At 34.2% G+C, this 9,351-nt stretch overlaps 1 pseudogene; it reads left to right on the top strand.

Moving 5' to 3' along the window:
* The first annotated feature begins 5,315 nt into the window (after window positions 1-5,315).
* On the top strand, window positions 5,316-7,028 carry LOC116871775 (annotated as a pseudogene).
* Window positions 7,029-9,351: the final 2,323 nt, after the last annotated feature.

Genomic DNA, 9,351 nt, shown 5'->3' with positions numbered 1-9,351 from the left:
ATGGGTAAACTTGATTAGTATCTTTCTAAAAAGTTTTTGTGATCCTGAAAAGAGATACCTTTTCAGGTTGCCTATTATTTGTTATCTATTTCTATTCGACTCATTTCCTTTTGAGAAGTAGGAGTTATAGTAGCTTTAGAGGCAGATTAAGAAGTGAGAATTGTTGTAGAATCAGTTCCACAGACTTGGTGCTTATTAAATTTCTAAGCAGAAATCGGATGAATGTTGAGTAATGATAAAATGAGGTATCCCTTCCCTTTCATAATTCTATTTCTGCCTCCAGCTTTCTAATTACTGTAAGTCATGACCATAGATTGTGGTTTGGAATTTAGAGAGAGCAAAATTCCTAGCCTATGAAAGAATTAAGCACCAAATCAAGTCACCTTTACTTTGAAGAAAATTTCTTTTTACCTACACTTTTTCTAAGGTTGACCTTACCCATTAGCTCCCCTGAGCTGCCAGGTGGATTTGTGCATCGTGGGAGAAATGCAGCAGCCAAGAGTTGAGGCCCATTCTGCTAAAAGGTTTAGGCAAATCAGTAGCAACTTCTAAGAGAGAATTAAGACTGGTTAAATGTATTGCATTAGATTTACACCTAATGGTTCAAGGCACAAATTTTGACCTGTAATACACAAAAATTTTGGACACGAGAGCCAATTTGGGTTAAGCATTTTATACTATTTTAGTCATAAATAGTCATTCAGAGTGTCAGACCCTCTGCTAATTATGAAAAATTTCAAAAGATATTTTTCCATCCCTGAGGAAGTTCTATTATGATTTAAGAGTCCCCAAAATAAGACACCTAGAGTAGCCCCATTAAAAAAAATCATTTGAAATATTTCAACTTCCTTACATAACTTATACATTTGACCTATTATTCTATCTTTTTTATTGCACATTGTATAAATCTGGAGATATGCATTATAAATTGTAAAAGAGTAATCACAGGAAAACTTTCAGAACAAGGATTGTGAAACTTTTAGGCTTTCTTGAAGATAGCAAGATTATCTTGCTGTGTTCTTGGGTGTTTTCTCACATATTTTAAAAAAGCAAAGTGATTAACTCCCAAGGCATTTTTAAAATGGCATTTGTTCTTTAAACATATTTTTGTTCATTTGAATAACTGAATTTATTTTGATGGGAAAATGCAGTTAGTAACACGGAATTAAGTGGTAATTCAATGCATAAAAATAGAATATACAGTGCTTTATTTGTTTTGGTTTTGTCTTTTATATCTCTGCTTCTACACTTATTATGTTACCAATAGCAGTATATCCTTTACATAAATCCTAAGGTGATCTCGCAAACACCATTCCTTCCTTCCTCTCTTTAAAAAAAAAAAATTAACCTGTGTTTTGATTATGCCAAGTCAATCACGAATCTTTGACAATGTTTTTTTCAGAAAGCCAGACTCAAACCAATGGTATGTAGCATTCTTCTAGAGATTGTTATTGGTTTGGAGAGAATATAGGGATCAGACTCAAGATGAGGACTTATTCTGTATTTAGAAGAGAGTTTCCATTTCTTACCATCAGTGAACAGGATACATGCTCAGTGGGTGCTGACAGCCATCTTCTGACCAAGACAAAGCCTAAATCAAGACCAAAGGAAAGAAACACTGAGTGGCAGAGAAATGGAATCAGAGCCCTAATGGTATCAGGCCAGGATCCTGTCCTACCTCTAGACTTCCTTCTCTGTGTTATGGATAAGAAACACTATTACATTCCAGGTTTCTTTATCTTGTAGTCTAAAACATCCTAAATTACACAGCTTCTTAAGTAATCTCTAAGTAAATTATAGTATATTTTTAATGTTGAAAATTACAGTTATTGGGGTGCCTGGGTAGCTCAGTGGGTTAAGCCTCTGCCTGCGGCTCAGGTCATGATCTCAGGGTCCTGGGATTGAGCCCTGCATCAGGGTCTCTGCTCAGCAGGGAACCTGCTTCCCCCTCTCTCTCTCTGCCTGCCTCTCTGCCTCCCTGTGATCTCTCTCTCTCTGTCAAATAAATAAATAAAATCATTAAAAAAAAAAAAGAAAAGAAAGTTATAGTTATTGGTTCATCCATTTATTTTAATATTACAGATGGCTTCTATGTTAGCCAGGTAAAACAAAAACAACCTATTTCATTTCTCCAGTACTGTCAATAGTCTGAGAACTTCAGACAAGTCACTTACAAAACGTACAAATGGCCCCAAATTCTCACTGACTCTATCATAGCACAGAAGATTCTGAAGGTAAGTCTTTACTCACTGAAGATGGATGTCTATGTGGTATTAATAGCTCCTTCTGGACTTGACAGTTTGCTCCTGGATCATCTCTAAGTCTCTTAAGAAGGCTTAAGAAGAGAGCCGGTCATGCAATGGATACTAAGAGGGTGCCTTGGACCTCAAGAAAGTATGCACAGAAGATTTCCCCTTAACCTCAGGACTTCGAAGTGCTCAGCTTCTCCACTTCTGCTCCTGTTCATCTTTCAATTACACACCTGAACCTCACTGATTCAAAACCCAATTTTATTACATCAGAAATGTTAGTATAGTTTTCATTGTTCTATTTCTTTGAAAGACTTACTTCTATTAGCAAGAGTTAAAAAGCTCAGCTGCTAGATTTTGTTTTGAAATCAAGTGAACAATGCACTAAAATTAGACTATTTTTATGACCAAGTCTCATGAAATTACCCCAAATGTGCTCTGATACATTTTTTCACAAATATACATTGATGCCCAAAGATATACACTATCAAAATTTAAACACTTTCAACACAAATCTTACTTTCTTCTTTTACCAAGAAAAGATCTTAATGACTTTCAGCAATTCATCAGTAAAAACAGGCTAACAACTTTATCTTTCTCCATAGGAAAAAAAAATCATAAAAGGAGTTTTAAGCAATCTTGCACATAAAAAGTATTTACTGAATACTCCATAGTCACATAAATTTTAAGTGTTTGAGTAGACACAGGGAGGTACAAATGAATCAGACATGAATCTTGCATTCAGGTGACTCAGATAGACTAATAGAAAGTTAAGACAAATGAAAAAAGGTTTTGATTTTAAACGAAAATTACCATCACCAAAAGAGAAGTATAGAAAAAGTAGAAGATGACAAGTGGAGGGAAAAAGCATTTGCAGCTTGGAAAAGCATTAAACTTATTAGATGCTATTTTGATTAATTTTATCTGTTAGAAAAAGGGAAAGAGGGGCGCCTGGATGGCTCAGTGGGTTAAGCCTCTGCCTTCAGCTCGGGTCATGATCTCAGGGTCCTGGGATCGAGCCCTGAGTCAGGCTCTCTGCTCCTCAAGGAGACTGCTTCCCCACCTCCCTCTGCGTGCCTCTCTGCCTACTTGTAATCTCTCTCTCTGTCAAATAAATAAATAAAATCTTGTAAAAAAAGAGAGAGAAAGAGAAAAGAAAAAGGCAAAGTCACTCTGTTTGGGTAAGGCAAAAAGGAAAAAAGATTCAGAATGACTTTTTTAAAAGGGTGGGAGACACACAGATGTTTGCTTTATTTATTTATTCATTCATTCATTCATTTAATTATTCATTATTCATTTCCCTTTATATGTTTAAGCCCTTTTTAAAGTAATCTCTAATCCTCAAGATGGGACTCAAACTCACAACCCTAAGATCAAGAGTCAGATGCTGTACTGACTGAGCCAGCTGGGTGTCCCAAGGATGATTTATTTTTAAGATGGGCAAATATTAATTGCTGAAGTGATGTGTCAGAAATTGAATTTTTGGATTATTGTTTAAACTAATGATATCTTAAAATATTATTTCTACTTCTTTGTCTTAAGAATGTCTTATATTCAAAAACTTCTGTTAAAAATGGGAAATTTCTGGTGTGCCTGGGTGGCTCAGTGGGTTAAAGCCTCTGCCTTTGGCTCAGGTCATGATCCCGGGGTCCTGGGATTGAGCCCCACATCGGGTTCTTTGCTCAGCGGGGAGCCTGTTTCTCCCTCTCTCTCTCTCTGCCTACCTCTCTGCCTACTTGTGATCTCTGTCAAATAAATAAATAAAATCTTTTTTAAAAAATGGGAAATTTCTGGTAAAATAGAGTACCCTAGAATGTTAGCCATTATCTAACTGGATCTCTTAGAAACATCTTTGAATATATTTTAGCTTATGAAAACTGAGGGCAGAAGATATCTTTAAACTGCTGACAAAAATTGTCAACACAGAATTCTATATCCCATAAAACCCAAATTTTAAGAATGAAGAAAAATAAGCATTTTCAGGTTTTAAAAATGTGTACAATTTTCACCAGGAGACACGTACTACAACAAAGGCTAAGTAGACAAAAAAAATATATTACCAGGTGGAAACTCAAATCTTTAAGAAAATCTGAAAAACATTAAAAATAATATATGTATGGGTAAATTTAAAAGACTATTATTCCTTTTAAATTAATTAAATAAATTTAACTGTTTAAAATTATAATATTGTTTTGTGAGGTGTGTCACTTATGTAACTCTAATATGATAACTCTTATGTAACTCTCCATAGGATAAGAAGTGGGTCAAATGGACCTATACAGTAGTGAGATTTCTATGTTTAATCTGAAGTGGTACAATATTAACCCTATGTATACTGTGAGATTTTAAGGATAAATATTCCCACAGCTAATACTAAAAAAATGTGAAGTGGCATAGGTGAAAACAATAGATAAGTTAAAACAAACTTTGGATACACATTCAATAATTCTAAATGGAAGAAAAAATGAAAAAGAGCAAAATAACACCAAGAGCAACAAAAAGAAAAATAGAGAAGACAAAAAACAAATAGTAAATTTGTTGACCTATGTACAATCAAATCAATACTTAAGTGCTAATTGACTAAGGGCTCCAGTTAAAATCCACAGATTACAAAAATGGATTTAAACAAACAAACATGAAACTCAACTCTGCTGCCTTCAGAACTTACATTAAATAAAGGCATATTTCATTTTATTGTGCCTTGCTTTATTGTGCTTTGCAGGAAATGAAAGTTTATGGCAACCCTGCCTTGAGCAAGTCTATCAGTGCCATTTTACCATCAACCCTTGCTCACTTCATGCTTCTGTGCCCCATTTTGGTAATTCTCACAATATTTCAAACTTTTTCACTATTGTTATATATCACTGTAATCAGTGATCTTTGATTTACTATGATAATTATTTTGGGTGCCATGACCTGTGCCCATAGAAGACAGTGGACCTAATACAGATGTATGTTCTGATTGCTCCACCAGGTGGTCATTCTCCCATTTCTCTCCCTCTCCTCAGGTCTCCCTATTTCCTGAGACAAAACAATTTTGAAATTAGGTCAATCAATAACCCCACAATGGTCTCTAAGTATTCAAGTGAAAGGAAGAGCTTCATGTCTCTCACTTTCAATTTAATGTTAGAAATGATTAAATTCGGTGAGGAAGGCACGTTGAAAGCCAAGACAGGCCAGAAGTTAGGCCTCTTATATCAGTTAGTTAAGTTCTGAATGCAAAGGAAAAGTTTTAAAGGAAATTAAAAGTGCTACTCCAGGGAACACATGAATGATAAGAAAGTGAAATAAATGCATTGCTAGTATGGAAAACGCTGTAGTGGTCTGAATAGAAGATCAAACCAGTCACGGCATTCCCTTAAGCCAAAGTCTAAACCAGAGCGAGGCTATAATTCTCTTCAATTCTGTGAAGGCTGAGAGAGGTGAGGAAGCTGAAGAAAAATTTGAAGCTGGCAGAGGTTGGTTCATGAGGTTGAGGGAAAGAGGACATCTCCATACAATTAAAGTATAAGGTGAAGCAGCTGGTGCTGAGGTAGAAGCTGCAGGAAGTCATCTGAAGACCTCGCTGAGCGAATTAGTGCAGACGCCTGCACCAAACGACGGATTTTCAATGTAGATGAAATGGAGATGCCATCTAGGACTTTTATAGCTAGAGAGAAGTCAAAGCTGGCTTCAGACCTTCTGAGGAGAAGCTGACTGCCTCATTAGGGGCTAATGCAACTGATGACTTCAAAGTTGAAGCCAGCGCTCATTTACCATTCTGAAAATCCTAGGGCCCTTGGGAAGTATGCTGAATCTATTCTGCCTGTGCTCCATAAGTGAAACAATAAAGCCCAGATGACAGCACATCTGTTTGTAACATGGTTTATTGAATATTTAAGCCCACTGTTGAGACCTAATGCTCAGAGAAAAAAAAAAAAGATTTCTTTTAAAATATGACTACTCATGGAGAATGCACCTGGTTACCCAAGAGCACTGATGGAGATGCTCAACCAGATTAATGTTGTTTTCATGCTTGCTAACACAACATCCACTCTGCAGCCATTAGATCAAGGAGCAATTTCAACTTCCAAGTCTTATTATATACAAAATATATTTTATAAAGCTCCAGCTGCCATAAACAGTGATTCTTCTGATGGATCTGGGAAAAGTACATTGAAAACCTGGACAGGATTCACCATTCTAGATGCCATTAGGAACATCTGTGACTCATGCAAAGAAGTCAAAATATCAACATTAACAGGACTTTGGAAGAAGTTGAATCCAAGCCTCATGGAGGACTTTGAGGAGTTTAAGACTTCAGTGGAGGAAGTAATTGTAGAAATGGTGACACAGCAGGAGAACAGAAGTGGAGCCTAAAGATGGGACTGAGTTGCTGCAATCTTGCGATAAAACTTGAATGAGTGAGGAGTTGCTTCTTATGGATGAGCACAGAAAATAGATTCTTGAGATAGAAACTACTTCTAGCAAAGATGCTGCAAAGATTGTTGAAATGACAATGAAGGATTTAGACCATTACCTAAACTTAATTCATAAAGCAGCAGTAGAGTTTGAGATGACTGACTCCAATTTTGAAAAAACTTCTACTATGGCTAAAATGCTATCAAACAGCATTGCATACTACAGAAAAGCCATCAGAGGAAGAGTCAAATGATGTGGCAAGCTTCGTTGTTGTCTTATTTTAAGAAGTTGCCACAGCCACCCCCACTTTCAGCAACCACCACTGTGATCACTCAGCAGCCATCAAACTCCCAGGCAACACCCTCTGCAAGCAGATGATGATCAGCATCTTTTAGTCATAAAGTATTTTAACTAGGAATATAAATTTTTTAGACATAATGCTATTATACACTTAATAGACTGCAGCAAAATATAATTTTTTATGCACTGAGAGACCAAAAAATTCTTGTGTTTTGTTTTACTGTGATATTCACTTTATTGTGCTCTGGAACTGAACTCCTGATATCTCTGAATTATGTCTGTTTTAAGAAACAAATCAGTTGAAAGTAAGTACATGGAAAATAGATGTCCCAAGAAAACAGTCAATACAGAATAGTTGTAGTAGCTATATTAATATATTAACTTCAGGACACAGAGTATAACCAGAAAGTAAAAGGTGAATTTCACAGTGATAAAATTTTAGTAAATTAGAAGAATCTAAAATTCATAAATATGTACACTTCCAATTAGAGAGACTCTACTACGTGAAGAATAAAATCAAGCACTTTTGATGTTTTTCAGAATTCAAAATTCTTTAATCCCTTTCACTTTTATTAAGATAAAGTTTTGAGATATTTATGTTAATATATTAAAATCATGTGGGTGAGATTTTAGAATTCCTTCATATTAAAAATCAGCCAGGTAAATTAAATAATGTTGCTAATAATCTAACTAAATCCATAGCCATAAAGACATTTTAAAGAAAGGATTATGTAACTCCCAAATACTCTTTCACTTTGAAAAGGTTTCTAGGATTTTTTTTTTCTTTTAGCATTTCAAATTCTCCACCTATTTGTGAAAGAGGTTAGTTAGAGTCTTAGAACCTAGACTTGCTATCAAATCCTTCTTTTCGATAACATTCTCAGGTTATTGAATACTTACTATCTTATGGTACAACCAAACCGAAGAGATTGCCCCTCTTAAGGACAGTAACAACCTTAAGATAAAAAATAAACTACTATAGAAGTCCTTATCAAAAATAATATTTTTAATTCAACAGCATGACAGCTTTGGGGTGAGGGAAAGAACTCTTGATTCTCAGTACTGTGAAAATTCCTGGCAACTCTTATCAATAAAATATGTGACTGTGATCAAGTCTCTGAAGACTTTCTGGGACTCATTTTTCTCATCTCCAAAATGAAAGTTAAGATACAGGTGGTTCAAGGTTTTCCCCACTTTTGACCTTAAAGATTTAGTCTTATGGGTATGGTGGAGAATGGCAACAAAATAGTACACTTAAAACACTTAAGTACCAGAATATTTTGTAAAAATGTTACAAAAGCAAAAGCTATTTTAAAAGTTATATAACTTGCTTATTTTTTAATTTTCTTAACAAAGAAGAGAAATCATGAGTACGTCATTGACAGTTCTTGCAGGTTTTTTACTACTTTTCTGGTAGGAAAAACATCTCCTATTTCTATTTTTAAAAATCATTTATTTCAATGTCATCATATTCTCAGTAATGTAGAGGTATAGCAAACCAGATTTAGATTCACACTGAGTATTTACTTACATTAACATTTATACCTGCATAATAGAGCTACACAAACCATTTATGTGAGGAATATATGAAAGATAGTATTGTGAAATACAAAGCAGGTTAAGTTTAACTTATTTTTTTTACTCTTGCCCCTGAGATATATAATACTGAAATAAGTTACTGGAATTATTTTATAAAAATGACAAATGTAAAAAACACAAACATCTGAGATCATCTAACTTTAAACATAAATAGAAGATCTTTTTGTCCAACATGATATACTTTCTGTAAGATACTCTGGATAAAAATTAAATCTGTAGGAAGGATAATTAATAAGTCATTTGAGAAAATTAAAATGGCAATACATACAAGATATTAATATTTATCTCCTTTAAAAGTTTAATTGACACATTTATAAAGAACTTACTGAATATTGTTACATACAGCATTTGACTTTGGATTCAAAATTTAATATTTATTAAATATAGAATATATATACCAATTTTACATGCATGCAGACCCTGGTTTCTTTAAAATTTATAAGCTTAATAAAGAACAAGAAGTACATTTTACTACATAATAGATGTTCATTCATTTCTTTTAATGAATAAAATTGCACATTTCTTATTTTGTACATAGTTATTTGTATTTTGTGTATAATCTGTAAACTTGACTGTATTACCTTTATATGAAAATTCATCCAAATGATAAACATAACTTTTAAGATGATTGTAAAAATTTTCCATTGTTAAGTGTCTTATTTTGCAGCCTCTTTTTGATTCTCCTAATTGGTTTTTTTAATTCTCCTAATTAGTTTGATCAGATTTCATATCTCATTTTCTTGCTAGGTCAGTCAATTCTGTTTTAAATAAGGTGGTCCATTTTAATCTCTGCTGTAGTGTT

Source organism: Lontra canadensis, unplaced genomic scaffold (assembly GCF_010015895.1).
Source record: "Lontra canadensis isolate GAN:19392208 unplaced genomic scaffold, GSC_riverotter_1.0 scaffold27, whole genome shotgun sequence".
In the NCBI taxonomy this organism is placed as follows: domain Eukaryota; kingdom Metazoa; phylum Chordata; class Mammalia; order Carnivora; family Mustelidae; genus Lontra; species Lontra canadensis.
The sequence above is the reverse complement of the archived record's forward strand: the minus strand, read 5'-3'. Positions and strand labels throughout refer to the sequence as shown.